This window comes from Rhinolophus ferrumequinum, chromosome 9 (genome assembly GCF_004115265.2).
Source record: "Rhinolophus ferrumequinum isolate MPI-CBG mRhiFer1 chromosome 9, mRhiFer1_v1.p, whole genome shotgun sequence".
NCBI classification, from domain to species: domain Eukaryota; kingdom Metazoa; phylum Chordata; class Mammalia; order Chiroptera; family Rhinolophidae; genus Rhinolophus; species Rhinolophus ferrumequinum.
Window position 1 is genome coordinate 90,726,401 of NC_046292.1, and position 23,151 is coordinate 90,749,551.

At 41.7% G+C, this 23,151-nt stretch overlaps 1 protein-coding gene across 3 annotated transcripts in view; it reads right to left on the reverse strand.

The window, feature by feature from the left end:
* Positions 1–6,582, reverse strand: part of RIPK1 (receptor interacting serine/threonine kinase 1) — a 39,002-nt gene extending 32,420 nt beyond the window's left edge. The window contains exon 1 of one of the 3 annotated variants that reach the window (XM_033114469.1): positions 5,712–6,582. The gene's annotated coding sequence lies outside the window, so the exon portion shown is untranslated. Of the gene's footprint in view, positions 1–4,584; positions 5,507–5,698 lie in introns of those variants that run through there. The other 2 variants (XM_033114467.1, XM_033114470.1) reach the window with 2 other exon arrangements.
* Positions 6,583–23,151: the final 16,569 nt, after the last annotated feature.

A 23,151-nucleotide genomic window follows, 5' to 3' on the forward strand; every position in this document is an offset into this window, starting at 1 on the left:
GGAAGATGTGAAAAGGATGAGGATTTGGAGAATTTGCACATCAGTGCTATGAAGCATACAATCTCTAACCATTTATTTGCTTCATCCTTCTCCTTTATTTCCATTCATTCATATTCATTCATTTCCCCCAAACTGAAATGAAAAATAAAAATCCATGGGGGACCACAACAGGATCCTACACACCTACTAGACTATCCAAAATTAAAAAGGCTAATATCACCAAATACTAGCAAAGATATGAAGCAACCAGAACTCTCATACATTGTTGGTGGAAATATACAATTGTACAATCACTTTGGAAAAAAGTCTGACAGTTTCTTATAAAACTAACACACACCTACACTGTGACCCATCAATTCCAATCCCAAGAGAATTTAAAACATATCTCCCAAAAGACTTGTACAATGTTTACAGCAGCTTTATTCATAATATCCCCAAACTGGAAACAGTTATTCATCAATAGAATAGGTAATGAATAGAAATGAATGAATAGGAATAGAACAGAATGGGTAAAACCAACAAACAGAAAACCGTGGTATACCTACCAATAGAAGGGAATGAACTCCTCATACAGACAACAATGTAAATGAGTCACAAAAACATTATGCTGAGTAAAAGAAACCTTATACAAAAGCATACTATATAACTCCATTTATGTGAAGTTCTAGAACAAACTAATCTGTGTTGGGAGAAGAAACACAGGTTGCCTGAGAGAAAGGTGTGGATTGAGTAGGATAAGGCATGAGGGAGCTTTCTGGGGTGAGGCTAATGTTCTAGCCTCTCAGTGGGGGTTAAGGTTATACAGGCATAAGTGCTTGTTAATACTCAACCAATGTACTCTTGAGAATTTTACATCAGAGGAAAATTCTGTAAACATACTGAACTCCAGTTAGTGGTATGCATGCTGAAACATTCAGGTGGAAGCGTACTCTTATCCTCGATTTAATTTGCAGATAGACTAGTGGATAGAGAGGGATAAGTGATGGACAGTTATACGATAAAGTAAATAGAGTAAAATGAAATAGATGGTGGGTATATGAGAGTTCACTGTAAAAACTTTTTAACTTTGCACTTTGAAATTTTTCATAATAAAATATCGAGGGGCAGGGAGTTTAAAAAAATAAAAGTCCCTGGAGAGGTTTCTGAAAACGCCTAGGCTGGCGGCAGTCTTGTGGAGTGAGTGGCCTGCTATAGCCGGGTGCAGGTAGCCAAACTTCTATACTTTGTACAAAGGCTGGGGGTGGGTCCAGCCACCCCAACCACGTGTACATATCAAACAGTGGAAAACACTATGGCCCATCTTTCTGTAACATGAGATATTGCCAAATAAGAGGTAGTACCCCCTCAGAAAAGTGACACATCTGTGGTGCAGAGGGGGCAGGGGCTGCCCAGATAAAGGACATAAGACTGAGGGGCCACAAGCGTGGGGCAGGAATTGAAGGTACGGTAGTGGAAGCCATAATGGTGGCGGAAGGAGCACAGGCCTTTCTCTTGTATGAAATCCAGCTTTGTAATTTATTAGCCCTATGACTCGGGTAACTTAAATAAGCCTCCATTTTCTCATTTGCAAAAGGAAATAATGACTGTCTCTGAGGACTGGTAAGAGTTATATGAGAACCAATACGTGAAAACACATCTGTTGCCTGCTTTATGGCTCTGGCTGTGGTTGGCCGAGCCACTCACATTCATCCACATTTATCCCGTTTTACTCAGTTTGGAGAATGCCAAGTGCAGCTGGAATCACTCTGCTCAGCAGCTTTCTACTGACCAATCCTTACGAGAAGGGGCAGGGAGATGGAGGGCCTAAGAGGTAAAACATGTTTTAGCATTTGAGTTAGGCCTCCTTTTCCATTTCCTATAGATCCTCTGGAGCAGACAGAATCCATCTTAGGAGGGTAATTTATCCCATCTGCCCCTGCAACCCTTTTAGGGCGCATTCTTCTCCTGGCTACATACTGCTCATCCTTCAGGTCTCAGCCAAAAGTCATATCCTCAGGGAAGCCACCCTAAGTCTTCGCATTAGAAACTTTCACAGCACGCTGTATTTCTCCCTTTAAACAGTAAAGCAGCTGTAATTTGATAATTATTTCTAATTAAGCTCACAGAAGGCAGGAAATTGTCTTGCAAACGGTCTCCAGTGCCTAGCAAAAAACCTGACACACGGCAGTTGATCATTAAAAAAAGAACTGTTTTTAAAAAAGAACTATTTGTCCAAAAATAAAGGACACAGTTAAATAAATTATAGCACATTCATAAAATGGAATATTATATGGCCATTCAAAATTATAATCTATAAATGAGACAGATATACATACAGGTTATATGTACAGAAAAAAAGACGTAACGAAAGACATCAAAATGTTAGCAAGGATTATATCTGGATGGCAGTGTGATTTTTACTTTCTTCTTTATACTTTTATTACATTTTACAAATTTTCTACAATAAACACAAATTACATTTATAATAAAATTTATTTTTAACGGGAATAATTCCTTCACTCAACATTTCTTTATTCTGAGGAATCAAATCAGAGATGCTGATAAAGATTATGTATGTACAAGGATATTCCCAATAATATAACAAAGAACAAAAAGTACATAAAACAATTTACATACACAGAGGAAAGAATAAGTTATAGCCCATCCATATGCTGAAATACATCTAGTAGTTTTCAAAAATGATGCTGCATATGAATGTTTAATAACATTTTTTAAAAAATCACAGAGTAAAGAAACAGAAGGAATTATATGTCCTGAAATATGCCTATTTGAGTATAAAATTTCAGTTTTATGAGTTCTATTTGGCATCTCTCCTTCAGCCCTAATTTGCCTCCTCAAATTTGCCAAGACCAGCTAGGATTTGCAGTGCCTCCTACAAGCATGATAGAGCTCAGGTGAAGGCTTCCAGGTAGGTCCACTGCACTTGGTGAGGTTGGTTCCTGACCAAGTTCTCCTACAGTTGGTATAGTTTGCTGGGTTAGTCTGGCCGTACTTAATCTTATGCTTCTTTTGCACTGTTTCCAATGATTTTTTTTTTATTATGGTTTTTCCCCTTTATCCACGTTAGTGATTCAACTTTAGAAGTACTGAATATCTTAGGAAGGCCTTGTGAGTGGTTTAGATACCCAAGAGTCACAAAAACACTGAATGTAGGCAAGGTAGAAAATCACATTATAAAGCCCTGTTACACAGTAATCAATGAAAACACACTGGCCTGTTATATACGTCATATATAGATATCTATATAGATAGATAGATATAGATAGATATATAGTCTTGCTCACCTATATTAAATGAGTATGTACAGACTAAATTTTAAAAACATGAAAATATATGGGTCAAAATCAATATTCAGTTATTGATTAATACAGTCGATCATTTTTGTCAGAGTATAATATCCAACCAAAGTATGGGAAGCTATTTTTTTCAAACTCCCAGATCATATTAGTGGTATTAACATGTTATGGATTAATAAGCACCAAATAAGTCTACCATTTTGGAAGTTGGTACTTTAGAAATTTTTATTAATTCTCATTAATATTCACAATCGTGAAAGCAGAATGTATCTCCAGTGCTCAATATAGTGCAGATAGAGGAAAATGAAAATTAAAGTAATTGTTACTGCTGTTTTATCAGTAATAATAAGTTCTAAATTCTGTTTGAAGCAAGTTTAGTCTTCATTTTCTGTTTAGAAAAAGGCAGTTTTCTACATTTCTTTTTTTTAACATCTTTTTTATTACTTTAAGGTGCACAAAACAATCTAATAGTTAGACATTTATCATTTATGTCCCTCACACAGTGACAACCCCTCTTCCCCCATCTACTACCCCTCTGACGTCACACACAGCCATTACATCTCCACTGTCTCTATTCCTAATGCTGTACTCCACTTCTTGTAACCATATATATATATATATATATATATATATATATACATATATATATATAAAATTGTAGTCAACATTCAATATTGTTCAGCTTCAGCTTCAGGTGTACATTTCTAATTGACCATAATATCTTCGTTACTACTGTACCAACCTGGTGATTACAAGATGCAAATCAAGTACTAAGTCACTCTATATTCCAAAGTTCACTCTGAGCTTTGATTTCTTCAAGTGTAAATTAGGGAAGAATTAATAGTAGTGGTTTAAAGACCAAAAAACTTCTGCAAAGTTGGTTGATTTTAACAGCCTCAGGCTTTGTCCAAGATAAACAAGAGTTCTGAGCAAGGAAGAGACAAAACATCAGCAAGACACAAAGAAATGAACACACACCCACTCCTGTGGGCTTTTGTCAAGTGCTTAAGAGAGAAGGATGTAGCTAATCCTCTTCTAAACCCTGAAAAGATTCTGCAGCATTTCATAAAAGCAAACGCCACTAACCACGGAAGAGGCCTCCACGCGTTACGACATTTGTCCCTTTTGTCAATGCGGCTGTAGACCCTTCTTTTCCATTTGCCAGTTCACGTCTAAGATTACGCATTAATGCTTTTCACTGTTTGCAACCCGCTACGGCCTCAAATGCAACAGTAAAATGTACTTTCAAAAGGTTGGTAAGAAGTCCCAACTAGAGACATCTACTTACCCTATTATGGCAAGGGCATCCATGATTGTACCGGAAAGCTACAGCAATGGAAACCCATCACCCCTACCAAAACAACAAAGATAATAACAACGAAAGGTGTGTTCCTACGTCACACGGTTCTAGTGACCTGAGGTCAGGTCTCTCCACTCTAGTACGGATTTACACCGAAACCTCCCGCAAGCCTGAGAGCGACAGAGACCTGGACAGTTAACAATTCTGCACCTGATTTCCCGGAACTCTGGTGGAGGTTTCTAGGACTGGGTAACATTTCCTCTTTTCTTCTGTCCTCCTAATTTCCTTTAAAACAAAATAAAGATGGGCTCCTTTGGCTGAGAGATATCTGGGATTTTAAAACTGAGTACAAGACCCAGATTGCTGCGGGGCATCCGCTCACCTCGTCCTCCCGAACAGGTGCAGGGGAAATTGGATCCACCACCCGATTTCCGGGAATACGACAGGTATAATGCAGGGACTCTGGTCCCGCTCCCCACACAAGAACGCAGGATACGGTGAGGCCAAAACAGAACACCCACGGAGCCATAGATAGGGGAGTCATACCACTATATTCTCGCTGGCGGCTGACAGAGACACAAAAGCAAACATCCACCAGTACCCCAATGAGAGGGTCTTCCTGCAATCCTGTCTCCCTGGCGGCCAGGGGAGACACAGGAAGTAGGATCAACAGGATCCGCAATCCACAGTCCGCTTGCTAACCACACTGGCTAGCGGCAACCTGCCATCCACTTCTCTGCCAAGCAACCCCCTTGCCAGCATAGCCACGGCAGTAGTATTAACGACTAAGGGCTAACCAGTAACAACTAATGGACACCTAGCCAAGGCAGATGGCCATCTGATTACAGCTGATGGCCATCTACTAACCAAGACAACACCTTTCCACGTGAGGCCCAGAGCCTGGAAAGTGCTCTCCCGGGTCAATCCCCACAACAGCTTTACTCACAGACCAACTTCCGGGAATGCCAAGCGCCCCACCCACTACCCAACTGGCCCACTCTCCGCCCACAGCCCGCCCCGTCAGGAAGCCCCGCCCGCCTGCCCAGAAGCAGACAGAGTCCCAAATCTGGCGGGCGCTGCCACTGCTACCGCGCAGACGCACCCGAGTTATTTACTTTCGTTTCCGCGGCAAACTTCCCCAGGCCTGAGTGAGGAAAGAAGCAGCGGTAGGAATTTCAGGAATGACACCGACTTCGCCGCCACCTCGCTGGGGCGCGCCGCGGGAGGACGCCCGAGTCCTGCGGGGCGGGTCACCGGGTACAGAGCTCAGCGGGCTTGGGGAGACCGGGACGCAGAGTGGCCGCCCCGCCGCGCGCTCACCACGCCCGGCTCTGTCGGCCCCGCCGCGCCGCGCGCGTCCAGCCGAGTGGTTCGCACTCCCTCCCCTCGCTGGGACCGCGCGGTTGGCCCTTGGAGGTGAGGGCCAGCCAGGACCCCTGCGCTCGGGGAGGCCTGTCCGCTGTCCCCGCCGTCAGAGCGACGAATGAGTAAGCGCCGGCGGCGGAGGGGCGTGGACTGCTCGCTCCGCCTCCTGCCGGGGAGGAGGATGGGGAGGGCGCCCGCCCTGCGGCCGTGGGGGCGTCGGTCCCCAAGATCTGTCAGCCAAAGAATCCCTGCTCTACTTATTTGAAAGAGTTGGAAGGCCAAAGAAAAGGTAATGATGCCTAGTCCTAGAAACCTCCGCCTTGAGGGAGAGGCCGCTTAGCTGAGTAAACAGCACTGGGTAGGTCTCCCAGGGACTTCTGGGCTCTGCAGGTTAAGCAGCGCTTGAACCTCAGGCAAATTTACGATTCTCTTACCTCTCTTCACATGTAAAGGGGGGATAATAATATCTGCTCTTTGGGGCTGTGCAGGGAGAAATGTGCTATTATTTTCCAGCCCTTTAAAATGGCTGGGAAATGATTGGGAAATCTTCAAGAAAAATGGGAAAAGCTTGATACAGTTCTGTATTAAAAAGCAAATAATACACAGCGTGATTATATATTATATAATCAAGAGAATGAGAAGCCACAAACTGGAAGAAAATATTTGCAAAATATATATCTGATAAAGAAAAAGACATATCTGATAAAGGACTATTATTCAAAATACATTTGACCCTTAAAAAGCGGTTTTGTACTGCGCGGGTCCACATACAGGGGTATTTTAAAAATCTGTGTTTAAGTGGACCCACGCGGTTCAAACCTGCCTTGTTCAAGTTTCAACTGTATTTTCATGTTTGGAAGGCAGACTTAAGTTATACCCAGATTTTGGACTGCATAGGTTGTGGGCGCCCCACACCCCCAACTCTTGTTCAAAGGTCAACTGTATATTGAAAACAACTCAACAATTAAGAAAAGAAACAACCCAAGTAGAAAATGGGCAAAAGATCTAATAGACATGACAATACAGATGGCAAGTAAGCATATGAAAATATGCTCACCATTATAGGTCATTATTGAATTGCAAATTTGAAAAAATAATAGGTACCACGTTACACACCTGTTAGAATGACTAAAATCCAAAATATTGACAACATCAAATGTTGGTGAGGATGTGGAACAATAGGAATTCTCATTCATTGTTGGTGTGAATGCAAATTGGTACAGCCACTTTGGAAGAAAGTTTGACAGTTTTATTTTTTAAGCTAAAAACAGTCTACCATATGATCCAGCAACCACATGTCTTGATATTCACCAAATGAGTTGAAAGCTTACATCTATACAGAAACCTGCATGCAAATGTTTATAGCACTTTTATTTCTAATTGGCAAAACTTGAATGCAACCAATATTATCCTTCAGTGGATGAATGGGCAAAAAACTTGTGGTCCACCCATACAATGGAATATTATTCAGTGCTAAAAAGAAATGTGCTATCAAACCACAAAAAGACATGGAGGAATCTTAAATGCTTATTTCTAAGTGAAGGAAGGCAATCTGAAAAAAGGTACATAATATATGATTCTAACTGACATTCTAGAGAAGACAAAATTATGGAACCAGTGAAAAAAAATCTGTGGTTCTCAGGTTTTTGTGGTGGGATGCAGGAATAGGTCGAGCACTGGATTTTTTAGGGCAGTGAAATTATTCTGTGTGATACTATAATGGTGAATACAGTATACATTTGTTAAACCCATGAATGTACAAAAGAGTGAAACCAAATGTAAACTATAGACTTTGCTTGATAATGATGTGTCAGTTGGTTAATTGTAACAAAGGTACCACACTGGTGCAAAATGGTGGAAGAGGCTGTGTTTTTTGTTTTGTTTTGGGGAGAGGGTAGAATATGTGTGAACACTCTGCTCTTTCCACTCAGTTTTGCTGTGAAACTAAAACTGCTGTAAACAATAAAATTACACGTATACAATGAAAGAGGCCTATTCATTTAGCAGACATTTCTGACTACCATATGCCAAGCAGGTACTAGATACAAGACTTCCAGGACTTTTTTTCCAAGTCAAGTTGTCCTTTCAGTCTTAGTTGTGGAGGGCGCAGCTCAGCTCCAGGTCCAGTTGCCATTGTTAGTTGCAGGGGGTGCAGCCCACCATCCCTTGCGGGAGTAGAGGAATCGAACTGGCAACCTTGTGGTTGAGAGCCCACTGGCCCATGTGGGAATCGAACCAGCAGCCTTCAGCGTTAGGAGCACGGCGCTCCAACCGCCTGAGCCACCGGGCCGGTCCCAAGAAAATATTTTTAACTAAATGATAATAAATATGTGGATGACTTTTTTTAAGATAAAGCCAACTTCATTCTTAGAGTGATATTTCTGGCTTGTAATGCATATATTATAAGATAGGTTGAAAATCAATTATTTGGATGCTCATCTCAAGTTGCAAAAACAGGAAATTAAACTCAACAAAAATATCGTAAGTTTCTAATAAATCTAAGAAAATAAATCATTGAAATAGAAATCATACAACAGAGGAATTAACCAAGAACAAAAGTTGGCCATTTGTAAAGATTAAAAGTGATAACCCCCCAGCAAGATTGACCCTGTTGACAAAGAGAGAGACCAATATTATCAAGAATGAAACAAAAATTATACAAAATTTAAAAGGATTAAAAAATAAGGGATAATTATTAACAATTTTATGTCATTAATGTTATAATGACAACAGTGTGACATAACGAACTTTTATGTCACTGTAGAGGGACTAGAGAAATTTCTTGAAAAATACAACTTGTCAAAAATGATTGAAGAAGAAATAGAACACTGAAATAGTCCTGTATTGAATGCATCAGTAAAAATCAAAGAAAACTCCACACCCAAATGACTTCCTTGGTAATAAATACTACATAAACTATTCTTAAAGATGAAATAATGCAAATCCTACATAAACTATTCTAGACAAGAGAAAAAGAGAAAACTTCCTAAAAGCTTTTAATATGACCACCTTAACTTTGGTAGCCAAATTTGACAAGGACAGCACCAGAAAAGATAATTATAGTTTAATATATCCCATTAACATGGAGGCAAACAATCCTAAATTAGATATTATCAAGTTGAATCTAGTGACTCTCTAACAGGATAATACATCATGACCAACTAGGGTTTATTCCATACATGCAATGTTAGTTTAACATTTGAAAATCAAAGTAATTCACCACATTACAGAAGAAAAAACATCATATAACCTACTCGAGAAAAAGCATGGATAAAAATTCAAGACTTGTTCATGATAGAAACTCTTAGACAACTAAGAATAGAATTTTCTTAATTAAATAAAGAATATTTACACTAACCTATAGATAACATTATACTTAACCATGAAATACTAAGCACTTACCTTTGCAATTAGGAGCAAGACAAGAAAGTCCACTATCATTACTTCTCTTCAAAATTGTACCAGGAGCTCTGGCCATTGCAACAAGAAAAGAAAATCAAAACATAAAAATATTGAAACGGAAAAAATAAAATTGTCATTATTTTCAGAGGACATAATTATGTGTGTAGACTATTCAAAGGAATTTAAAACAAACCTAAAATTAATAAGTGACTTTAGTAAGGTCATTGGATTCAAGATAGATATTAAAAATCATTTGTATTTCTGTTTCTAGCGAGAAGCAATACAAGATGAAGTTAGAAGAGCATCAGCATTTACAATAGCATTAACATTGCAACTAATACAGTAAAAAATATGTAGGACCTCTAAAAAAAGAACAAAATACTGCCAAGAGACGTGAAAAAAGACCTAAATAAATAAACAGATTTTCCCTCTTTCTGGACTGGAAGACTCAATGTTAAGATGTTAATGCTCCTCAAATCAATTTTTTTTTCTTTTATAGATTTTTTTTTTTTGATGTCATGTCTAAAAACTCTTTATCTCAGCCCAGGTCATAAAGTTTATTCCTATATTTTCTTCTAGAAATTTTATAGCTTTATTTTTTACATTTAGAAGTATGACTTATTTTGAGGCAATTTTTGTATAAAGCATGATGTTTAATTTAGATCAAGTTTTTTTTTTTATTAATACAGATAATCCAATTGTTCTAACAGTTTCTTGTAAAGATTATCCTTTGAATTGCCTTTTCACCTCTGCTAAAACTTGATTGGCACATCCAGTTTCAATTCCATATGTAAACAAAATGGAAGTTATTGCTCCTATAATTACAACAAGAAAAAAGGTAAACAAACTGAAAATCAACCAATCTCTGTTTAGACTCAACAGAGAATTGAAGTCAAAGTGCAAACGTCTACCTTGAAATCTGTAGACAGATCAATATGGGCAATCACAACTAATATCACCATATCTGGAGCAGAAACTGCTGGGACAATGAACTGGTAAAACAATTAAATGGTAATTTTGGTAAATTTCTGGGGAATGAGTTGATTAGCTTGAGAGTGAGAAACTATTAAGGGCTCAGACTTGGGGGCAGGGATGGATACACTTTCATGGATTTTACCATCAGAAATCCCACCAAATTCTCAAGGTAAAGAACCAGTGAAAATCTTCTCATGTTTTTGGAAGTGGGAGGGGGGAAGAAACCATTTTGAAATACATCCCAAGAGTTCAACATATCAAAGACTTGCTCTCCCAGGGAAAAAACTTTACCAGAGTGTTATCTATCTGGGAGAAGGAAAATCAGTCCACTTAAAATGGAAAGGCTGAGATTTAATCATAAGATTATAAAATGCTTTCCCTCCTTCACAAATTACCACTACATCAAAGGGGTTCCAGAATAATAACAGTGGATTAAATGGAAAGACCTACAAGATATCAACTCTGTATGAAAGAGCTCTTAGAAAAACAAAAAAACAGCAGAGGAGAGAGAAAAAAAGGAAACTAGAAAAAACCTAAAACGTCTGGCACCCACAACTTCAGCAGACATTAAACATAGCCCAACTCCTAGGTAGATGTAATGACAAGTGGGGGAAAAGAAGGCAGAGGAGCATACTAGAGTGGGACTAATTGATTTATTTAACAATATCTAATCAATTTATTTACCAATATGTAATAGGAAAGACAAAGGCACTTAAAAGAATGTGCTAATGACAAAGTAAAGGTGGTTAAGACTAAACTATAACATTGATAACAATATGTCAAAGAGTACATATACATGTAAGTTTAAGAGATCTCAACATATGTTTACTATTGATCAAAAACCACTTGGCTAAATACACAAATAACATCAGTAAGGAGTATCCAAAAGCAGTAATAAACTCTATAGGAGAGCAACTATTACAGTAGATGCCAAAATCTCACCAAACCATAGGAACAACACTGGAACAGTCAGGAATCAAAACTGTGCCAGGTCTGCAGCTGAGAGAAACTCGGCCATCTCCCACTGCTGCATGTTAGTTCCCAAGAATGCTGCTGCTGTTGCCGTTGACATTGCTGTTGCTGTTCCTAGAAGTTAGGGTGTCTTCTGATGCTGCAAGCTGCAAACTGCAAGCTGCAAGCTGCAAGCTGCATACAAGTTACCAAAAATGGTAGAATGATGATGATTCACCAACAAAGAAGTCTCTACTGTCCATTGAGGCAAGTTCCGATCTCGTACTCTGAAACAATCCAACCCTGAAAAGCAGTCCTGAAACAGCAAATCTTCTGAACAGCAATCTCTTGAAATAGCAATCCATCAATTACCCATATGCCACCTGAGGTCTGTCTTATATATCTCTTTAGATACACACCCCAGAGCCAAGTTTTGTGTTCCTGCCTCCCTTCTCAAGGAGTAGACAGTTCCGGGAGGGTTCGGCAGTTAATGATAACATTGTACATCAGGGTGATGAAAATATTACCTACTGTTTTCGCCTGGCATTGGCCCAAAGCCTTCCAAAGCGTGGCAACGTGCCTGTAACGTTATCCTGATATAACTTAAGTACTTCTTCACTTCATCTGTTGATGCAGGTGAAACAGACAGAAAGTAACATCATCTCATACCTCCCCTGCCAGGAATGAGACAGAAGGGGGAATTCTCTCAACCCCAAACCAAGAGTTCTCTTAAACCTAAGTTGACCATCACCTCATATGCAGGAACAGACAGAAGTTAACACCAGCCTATTAAGGCAAATTTTCCTCAACATCTTCCCTACAGCAGATTAATGTAAAACATCACTAAAGACATATTTACATAATTTACTATTACCTTGTCCATCATGTCCACTGTCAACAAAATGTTAGAAAGCTAAAAGTCAAGAATAAAGACAGTCCAATGAGATAAAGCAAGCATCAGGACCATATAAAAATGGTTTTGGAATCATTAGATAGAGAATTTAAAATAACTATGTTTAATATGAAACAGGCTCTAATAAGAAAAGTAGACAACTTGCAAGAACAGATGGTACTTTACGTAGAAAGATGGTGACTCTATCAAAGAGAAATGCTAGAAATTAAAAACACTAACAGAAGTAAAGACTGCTTTTGATGGGCTCATCAGTACACTGAACATGATCAGGGAAAGTGAGCTTGCAGATATGTCAATAGAAACTTCCAAACTGAAATGCAGAGAGAAAAACGAATGGAAAAATTGGGGGAAAAGAAATCTAAGAACCGTGGAGCAATTATAAAAATTATGTAATCAAAAAATACAGTGAAAATTTAAATTTAAAAAAATGTATTACAGTAAAAGACACATTGCCATTAATCCCCCTCAAAATAATTTCCCTTGCTTCAAACACACTTATCCAATTGTTCCTGCCACTTTCTGAAGCAGTCCTGGAAGTCTCTTTTGTATGTCTTTAGTTGTGGCTGCCTTGATGTCCTGAATCATTTTCACTTTGAGGAAGAGCCACAAGTCGCACAGTGCCAAATCTGGTGAGTAAGGTGGATGAGGACACACCATAATGTTTTTATTTGACAGAAATTGCTGTATACCAGAAGTGATGTGTGACACAGAGCGTTGTCATGATAGAGGATTAAGTAAAGACACTCACAAAAGAGGACTTCCATAACTGCTTCAGAAAGTGGCAAGAATGATGGAATAAGTGTGTTCCAAAGTGAGGGGGAGTATTTTTAGGGGGACTAATGGCAAATGTGTCTTTTACTGTAATAAATTTTTTTAAGTAAACATTCACCGTATTTTTCGATCACACCTCACACACGTAGTTGTAACATCAAAAGGAAAAGAGAGAAAAGATCAGTAAAAGTATTTGATATAATAATGGCAGAAATTTTTTCCAAAATTAAAGATATACACCAAACCACATGTCCAGGAAGCACAGAGAATTCTAAGCAGGATAAATACCAAAACATATATAGATATACATATAGACATATTATATCCAAATACAAAAAAATCAAAGACAAAAATAATATCTTAAAAAAGGCTTAAGTTAAAATAAATAAATAACTTTACCTACAGAGAAACAACCATAAAAATTCTATCTGGAGCTATGTCAGGAAAATGGAAGAGTAGGACTCTTGTCCTCCCTCAAAAAACATTAAAAAAAAAAACAGGCAGAAACTGTCAGAATCAATTTTGTAAAAGCTATCAAAGATTTACATCATTCAAGTGAACACAGAATGAAGAAGGGAGGACTTCAATTTCTGGTCAAGATGGTGGAGTAGGTAAAACTGTGCTCACCTCCTCTCACAACAATATCAAAATTACAATGAAACTACAGAACACCCATCTTTGAGAACTGCCTGAAGTCTAGCTGGACCAAAGCCCTACAACTAAGGATATACAGAAGAAGCTACCTCAAGACTGGTAGGAGGGGTAGGGATGCAGAATGGGCTGGTCCCATACCCTCACGTGACCATGAAAAATCAGGAAGGATATCTCAACTGTGGATGTCCACTCTGGAAGAGCAAGAGTTCCCAGCCACACACCAGGCTCCCCAGCCTGGGGTTCCAGTGCCAGGAAGAAAATTTCCCATAATTTCTGGCTGTGAAAACAAGCAGAAATTGTGGCTGGGCTGGGTGAGACGAGAGTGGCTGGAGTCCCAGGCGCTCATCATAAAGGAGCCCTGCAAGAACATACTTGCTGAAAGACTCACCCCGAACTCCAGCACTGTGGCAGCAGCTTGAAAGAGGCCGGGGACATACAGAGAGGAACTGAGTTGTCCGGCTTCAGAACAAGGGCTGGGGGGTAGCAGCTTCATCTCGAATGGAGAAGCCATTGTTTCTTTGTTAAGCTACGTCCATCACAGTGCCCCAGTGGAAGGCTGATTGAGCTACTGAATGCAGGTATCACTCCCTCTTGTAATGTCAGTTAGAGATCTAGAAGGGCAATTTTTTTGTGTGTCATTTTTTTATCTCCAGTGTCTGGGCCGAGGTCAACATTTGTATTCATTTGTTAAACTAAAATGAACTGGAGGAAACTGCTTCAAATACCAGGTGATCCTTTGGCTGCTATGAGCATATTTCTGAGCTGTGAGGCATATTACTACTCCAATGATAAGTACAGAGATAACTAAAGGAAAATTCACCTGCTGATGATTATTGTTACAAAGCTTTATTTAAATCTCCCAGAATAATTAAGAATAGAGCGTTTTTCCTTATGTAATAATCTTACTGATTTATACGTGGCAGAAATATTCATGGAAATCCTACTGACAATATAAAAATTAAAGCTCTCACCTTCTGCCACCCAGGCATTCATGTGTTGCATGGACACATCTGCAGGCCCAGCAAAGGACAGCACTTCTGGCTTGGCCTGATAAAATTTCTGGCAAGATTCTTTACGTCCTGGGGGAAAGACCAGTATTAAAACAATCCTTCCAGTTCCTAAATAGTCGATAACTTTTCTGAGAAATGAAAATTCTGAAAATAGTGCTGACAACATAGTCAGCTTCCTACCAACAATTCCAGATTGTCTTGCATGCAGGACTACATGGTAAAGAGGGTAGAGAGTGACAGCGGTCACTGACCAGCCACACACAAATGGAGAAAATGGCAACCTGCTGTGGTGAGTATCAATCATAAAACTCTGTACCTCTTCCCATACCTTGCCCTATGTAGTTACATCCTTTGTAATAAACCAGTAATTGTAAGTAAAGTGCCTTTATGAATTTTGTGACACATTCTAGCAAATTATTGGCTATAGGGGAAGGTCATGGGAACTCCAAATCTGTAGTAATCTGGACAGAAATATACATGTCCTGGGCACCCCATTAGTGGCTGGCATCCCCACTTCAGGGGACAGTGTTGTAGGACTAAGCCCTTGTGAGATCTGTGCTAACTCTGGGTAGTTAGTACAAAATTCAATTGAATTTTTGGACATCCGGTTGGCGTTGAAGAATTGATTGGTGTGAGAGAAAACCTCTCAAGCATCTTTCCTCCGACTTCCTGATAGCATTGCTAAGTTCACAATTATTTTTTCTTATCAGTCATGATCTCTTTAGACATGATTACCGAGAGGAAATCATGTGTTCTCCCCAAAGTGTCTGTTGGCCTTTGGAACCAAGTACTCAGTTCCTTGATGGTTAATGTCAATGAGATGGTTAATGTCAGTGACTGGTACCCTTCACGAGTGTCTTTACCTCTATTGACAGAAAGTCCCTTTTGAGAAAAGAAAAATAGGGTAACTTAAGTGTTGCCCTTCAGTTTCCCAGAGAATAATGGGTGTTCACTCAGGAAAGCTCTGTACTTAGCTCCACAGGGTCTTTTCCTGTCTTAACAGAGAAATGCAATTACTTCGTTGGGAGGGTCAGACATTTGGGGGAAGATCACGTGATAAAATTAGAAAGAACCCAAGCAGGAGTGTTAATATTTGATAGCTAAAACTTACTCTGTTCATAAGTAATCAACAATGAAGAGAAATGACAAACGGCACATCTGATCTGAATGCGAACAGAAGTGCTCGGAGCACTATTAAACCTGTTATCTACACATACTTGTGTTCATCATTTGTGGTTAATTAATAAAAGGGCATTTGGAACACTTTGTGCTCTCCCTGCTCTAGTCATGCAAGTTGACTTGTTCCTCAAGACAGAGTTACATATGCAGAGTATTTGGGGGGAAATCTGCCATGTCTTTGTCCGATAAAACTGAATTAACTAATATAGTATCTTTACTATTTTTAATAAACACAAAAAACTTGTTACCTTAAAGACTTGGTTTCTCAAATGTTAGTCTGAAATAAATTCCAAAGTAGATTAATACAAAACAATAGAATTATAAAAACTAAAGAAAAATATAGGTAATTATTTATATAACCTTAGTGTCAAGAAGCCTTTCTATATATGACATGAAAGGAAGAAGGCATAAAAAAGTGATGTAGTTGACATTAAAATGAAAAGATGGCATAGAAATGTAATTATGGACACTGAATAAAGTCCATGTAATATTTTTTGAAGTGAAGTATTTATAGGTAGGACAACTCTAGCTATTTAGTAGCTAAAATCATAAAGATCCAGCAATAGTGATTTTGTGCATCTTCTCCTAACCCAGTTTTAGCTGAAATCAACTGAAATGAGTACCTACAGCAATCTTGCTTATGGGACATTGCACAAGAATGATCTCTTCTGTGTCAGTGTCTCAGAAAATGAAGAGAACAGGATGCTCAGATGCTGTCCTGATGACAGAGTTTTAAGAGACGTAACAAGGAAATACTATGCATAACTGTGAATGGGTTTTCATTTGAAGAAACGAGCTGTAAACAGTATTTACAGGACGTCATCAAAATGGCGGCGTGAGGTGAGCCTCTGGAAATCTGCCCTGGAATTTACAACAAATCAAACAACTATAACTCCACAAAGGACTCCCTGCACAGCAGACGGCAAGACGAAGAGGCTCACTACTGAATTCAGCAGTGTTTACAGGACCACTGGGAGTGGTCCTGAATATGGACTGAGTATGAGGAAATAATTGTTGCTTTATTTGGTCAGTGTGAAGATGGTATTATGGTTAGGGAGGAAAATATTCTTTTTAAGAATAACAAATGCATACTGAAATATTTAGGGGTAAAAGTCATGATGTATATAATTCACTGATTCTTTTATGGCAATGTCCAATCTCTGAAGCCCATCTACCAAATTTTTCATTTCAAATTTTTCAGTTCTAGAATTCCTTTTTTTAATAAAGTTTCTGTTTCTCTATTGTGTCTCCCCATCTGTTCACTCACTATGCCACATATTTCTAAATCCTTTAACATATTGATAACAGCTGTATTGCAATCTTTGCTAATTCCACCAACTGTATCATTTTTGTGTCTGTTTCTATTAATTGCTTTTTTTTCCTGGTTATTGGTCATATTTACTTACACTTTTGTATATTTAATAATATTGTATTCTATGCTAGGCATGATTGATTTTGTTGATTTCCTTTCAACAGAGTTGAGTTTTGTTCTTACTTGATGGCTCAGCTTGATGCTTCAAGGGTTAGGTTTTGGGGAGGCTCTAATAGCCATGTTTAGGGGGCTATATTAACCCTAGTTCTAAGTCAGAGTCTTTCTGGACTCTCAGCTAAATGCCCGTGGTGTTCAGCAGAGGTTACTTAACTCTACTGGGTCGGAAATTTAACACTGTCCAGCGCCATGCATCTGGAATCTCGGTTCGCCCACTTGACGCAGTCTGTACTCTGCCAAATGTCACAGCATCTCATCCCGTGCTTGCAGCTTAGTATTCAAAGACTAAAGGAACCTCCTATGCATATTTTGGGGGCCACTTTTCTGTGTTTCTCCCTCTTCGCTGGTGCCATGTCCTGCAAATGTACGTTGCCCCAGCAACCGTGGACTCTGATCTCTGTTTGTTCTGCCCAGTGAGACTGCTCCTTTCTGTTTGGGCTCCTCTTCCCCGTGCTGCCCCCAGACAGAATGTGGACCTCATCTCATGTGCTGCGCTATTTCAAAATCACAGCCTTGCACTGTCTGCCCAGTACCTGAAAGCAATTGGTTCGCATCTTGCCCAGCTTTATGGTCAGTCCTATTGGGAGTGTAAATCTAATGCTTGTGACTCCACTGTGGCTAGAACTAGAAGTGACATCTACTTGCTTATTAACCTCTGAGCCTCTGAGCCAGATCAGTGGTTCTCAAACTTGAGCATGCCTCAGAACCTGCTCCTGGAGGCTCTCTTCCTCAGAGTTGCTCAAGTTGGGAAAGGGTGCTCAAGTATTTGCATTTCTAATGAATTCCCAGGTGATTCCAATGTTGTTCATACAAAGACCACATTTTGAAGACCTGCTGGACTAGATCCCTGTTTTCAACACTGGTTGGTGGTACATAGAAATCACCTGGAGAGGTTTTAAAAAATACCCACACTCAGGCACCAACCCAAAATTAATTTAATTAAAGAGATGCATGGCAAGGGTGCCGTTTGCTTCAGAGCGGCCTCCATGGTGGAGGGTCTGGAAGCAGAGCATAGTGAGAAATGGATCGTTCCTTATGTGTCTGAAAGTTTGTTATACTCAAGGGCAGGCACCTTCTAAGAAGCAGCAGGATATTCAAGGATGCCTGGCTGGGAGCTGTGCTTCCCCTGGCCTGAGAGAGGCACAGGGCTCTTCCCTTGGCTCCCAACCTGGGGCTGCGATCTGCAGCTCACCTCTGAGACCCTCCACTGCCCCAGAGAAGAGGCCTCCCAGGAGGTAGGAGGGGGCATATAGCTCATCTGCCAGAACGCCAGGCCAGGGACTAATTCCAGGTCCCAGGTAGTCAGTGTCTAGAATCAGTGCTCATATCAGTACATAACTTCTTGGTTCTCAGTGCCTTCCTTCCCTGACCCTGCCCAGCTTCTACTCTACTGTGTGGTTCTCAGAATAGGGATCAAGAGCCATGCCCTTGAGAAAACGGACATCGAGGTGTTGTCCCTGCAAGTGCAGTTGCAGTTAAACAACCCAGCCCTCTCTATCTTTGTTTCCTAATTCCAGACACACACCAGATCCCTAGATCCTGTTAGACTTTCCTTGCCTTCCCCCAAAGCCAAAAGGAACTCTGGTCGGGCCCCAGGGTTCCCTTGGGAAACACGTGGCAACAGCTGGCTGAGACCCAAAGCCGTAGACCAGGTTCCCATCCCCCTCTCCTAAAGCTCCCAGGGGACCTCTCTCTTCTTCTGGGCTGGGCCACAGGGCCTCAAGGGCAGGGTTGAGGCATGATCTGGGCAGCCCAGGATTCTCCCAGACCTGGGAGAATGCTCTTCTTATGCCCCATCCCACCCTGAGGTCTGGGAATTAATCTCTGGGCCAACTTACTTCACACCAGGCATTTTACTACACCGAATACTGCCTCATCCTGTCCACCCAGGCCCGAGGTCCCAGATGGTGGCACAGACCCATGGGCACCAAGAGCCATCCTCCTTGGAGAGATCCATCTTCGGATCCTAGCTATCCTCACCCTCCCCGTGCCCACCTGTCCTGAAACTTCCAGCAGTAGAGACTCCTTAACATGTAAGGAAAACAAGGACAAAACACTGGTAGAACATCACTTCATTATGGAACAGGTGAAGATGCCGGGAGGACTCTGGGCTAGGCCCTGTGCATTCTGGGTCATGCCAGGAGTGGGGCGAAGGCTAGGGAGCGGGCAGACCAGACCACCGCTGGCCCACCTGGAGGAGGGGGACAACACCCCCAGGCTAAAGATGAGGAAGGACAAAGGATGGCTTGTGGGAAAGCATTGACTGTAGTCTGACAGCCCTAGCTTCCTTTCCCGTCTGCCTCCTACCTCTTCACCTCCTATCAGGAACAGAACAGTTGCTTAACCTCTCTGAGACTCAGTTTCCTCATCTGTCAAATGGGTACCACTATTTACCTTCCTGGTGGCTGAGAAAACTAAGTAAAACAATGCTTGTACAGTGCCTACCACAGTCTGGCAGGAGGCAGGATTTAACAAATGCTACTTACTCCTTTCCCCCTTGAAAGGGGATTACTAAATCTTATTTTTCTCTTATAGTTTTTCAGTGGAGTCCACCTCTTTTTAGAGTAAGTGGATTAAGCTGTACTTTGCCTGGTTGTCAAAGAGATGTCCAGAAACATAGGCTTGGAAAAGGTTGGAGATGGAAGTCTTTTCCATTTGGACCTGTTATTTCATAGTCCTGAAAGGTAAGGACCCAGCCCCCCAGCAGGTGGTGGGGAGGGAAGCATTAGAACTCAGGCTGCTGTCTTCTGGGTTGGTGGTCAGTGTCATGGTGTGGGGCTGGAAATCTTCCCTTGTCGCATGCACATCAGGCAAACAACCTTAGCTTCTTAGGTGCGAGTCAGAGAAGCAGCCCAAATCCCAGGGAACAAAGACAGTTGATCCCTGTAGTGACAGCTTCCTTTTAGAGGCTCAGCTGTATTTCCAAGTGCTTTTGACCTTCACTGTTGACCTACCCCGCTCTATGAACCTTTTCCACCTTCACATCACAATCAAACAGTCTCTCATTTTATAGACCAGGAAATGAAGCCCAGAGGCCAGACAACTCTAGTGTGGCCCATTTTGGTTTGTTGGGATCAATGCTTGCACTCCCTGGACAGGTTGCCTGGGCACTATCCAAATATCCTGCATATCCAGGGGACATGAGTCAAGCTCACTTACAGAATCTCTCTCTGTCTCTCTCCTATGCACAGGGGTTGAGGGAGTGGCCCCTAGCACTATACAGCTCTCTGAGGAAAAATCTCTGGCCAATACCCTCTCAGATGGTTCTCTCTAAGTCCTCTTATCCAGGAGGGATCCAGAGATCTGGGTAATTTTCTTTTCAAATCTGCATAAGGGGAAATGGATGATGCGTGTGCGCGGTGGGAAAGAAATGCCCCTTTCTGCAGCATTTGCCTGAACTGCCTCTTGTACTTCATTGCAGCTCATCAGAGCCGCCTCGCCTGTGAGGTTCACAGGGACTGTGAACCTCGGATGCCAGGTCTCCAGAAGATCTGACACTGCTGACTAGGGAGTTTGTACAGACCGGGGGGGCTCATTCTGTCCTATCCAGACTGCTGGGTTTTAAAAGCTCCCCCATTCCAGCCTTTAAAATACGCCTGACTTTTCCCTCTCAGCAAACTACTCGGTGAGTTTCTGATTGTCCCCTTGCCTGGCTAGTCAACGGCCTCAGCCTTGTCATTCCTTCATAGCTCTGTTGGTCTTTGTCTTGGTCTTTAACATGTTTGGGGCAAAACTGAAACAGAAAGATTCCCATTCCAGTATCCTGTTACAACACTATTTAGGAAAAAAATGTGGCTTCTTACCCTTTTCAGCCAAGGATTAGAAAGTTAGAATTCTATCTCAAAATCTTAAAAATCCTGGAGTGTGTATTTGGCTCCTGTGATTAGCATTCTCTGGGAAGGGCCAGCTTCACTTGCAGGCTACTGTGTATTTGCAAAAGATCCCTCTGTCAGAAGGGTTCCCTACTTGATTTGATGCTCTGCACTGGAGCTCTTGAAATTCAAAGAAGGGATCGCTCCTTTGCATTTTGCACTGGGCCTCATAAAGTACGCTGCTGGTCCTAGTGCTAGGTGCTGAGGGGACAAGTGTGGGAAAACTCCTGCCCTCAAAGAGTTTGCAATCTTGTGCACAAGGGTGAATAGCTCATTTTAATTCGCTACAGCAAGTGCTTCTGCTTCAAAGAATGAAACACTCAAGTGGAGTATTTAACCCACGAGAATCTGTGAGGGTTAGCAGTGATGCGGGCTGTGGGGCTAGGAAGGTGGGTGGAGGGGGAAGAGCGGGAGGAAGGGTTTCCTGGAAAGTGGAAAGTGCTTTGTACTCTCTAGAGGTAAGACAGAGCATGGAATAGTAAGAACCCTACAACTAGGTGAGGCTACAGTTGAAGGTTGTCCTTGGAGAAATGGCAAAGGACGGAGAGGAGCGTGGGTTAAATTATGAAGCACCTTGTGTTAGTCTGCTATTGCGGCCATAAGAGAATACCACAGACTGGGTGGCTTACACAACAGAAATTTATTTCTCACAATTCTGGAGGCTGGGAGTCCAAGATCAAAGTGTAGGCAGGTTTGGTTTCTCCTGAGGCCTCTCTCTTCTCATTGTGTCCTCATACGGCGTTTTCTCTGTGCGTGAGTTTCCCTAATGTCTGCCTCTTCTTCTTAGGTCATCGGTCCTATCAGATTAAGGTCACACCCTATGACCTCATGGGACTTAGTTACTTCCTTAAAGGCGCTGTGTCCACATACAGTAATGTATCACTTACATTATGAATGAAGGGGATACGTTCTGAGAAATGCGGCCTTAGGCAATTTCATCATTGTGCGAGCATCACAGAGTGCACTTACACAAACCTAGATGGTACAGCCCACTACACACCTAAGCCTTATGGTGTAGCCTTTGCTCCCAGGCTGCTATCAGGAAGTAGTTGAGGTTGTGGAGAGAGGCTGTGTAGAAAAGTGCTTCATGAATCTTTCCTGTTAATGGTTAGCCATCTGGGGGAAAGGTAAGTACACCTGAGAGACACTGGAGCAACTGAAGGTGGGCAAAACAGGGCGAGCAGGGGAGGATGGAAGAGGCAAGTGCAGAGATGTGGGCCACAGCCCGGAACTCACTGCAGTCCTGGGAGAGGGGAGAATTGAGACTGCAGGCTCACTCTCTGTAGCCCCTAGCATTCCTGCCTGAGGGATCAGAGGGATCAGTTGTGGGGACAGAGCCAGGAGTGCAGTGTCCAGGCTCTCGGCCTCTCATAGAAAGGCGCTGGCTCAGGTAGTAAATGGCCATCGACTGTGATCAAATGGCCATCAGCTGTGGCTAGTTGGCCGTCAGCTGTAACCAGTGAGCCATTGGCCACTAATATAACTGCTGTGGCTACGCTAGCAGAAAATGGGGGCTGCCAAGAAGATGGTGGCGGAGCTAGCAAGCGGCGGAGTGTGGATTGCAGATTGCAGAGAGGCGGATTGCTAGCAAGTGAGATTGTTTGGCAGAGACAAGTAAATGGCGGGTTGCGGATAGTGTGGCTGGGGCTTCCTGTGTCTCCAACCCAGCTGCCAGCGAGAGTATAGTGGTATGACTCCCCTACCTATGGCTCCGTGGGTGTTCCTTTTTGGCCTCACCATGTCCTGCGTTCTTATGTGGGGAGTGGGAGCTGAGACCCCGCAGGCCGCCTTGCACGACATCAATATATATAATATGCTGAACCCAGTGATTTGGGCAGAGACCTTGCAGCAAAGACCAAACAGAGAAGGGTAAGAACTGTGGTTCAAGCCCTCACTGCCCTGCGGAAAACAAAATCACTGAGCCTGGCCACCTCCCTCCAACCTCCCAGAGCTGTCTCCCCCTCAACCTCCCAG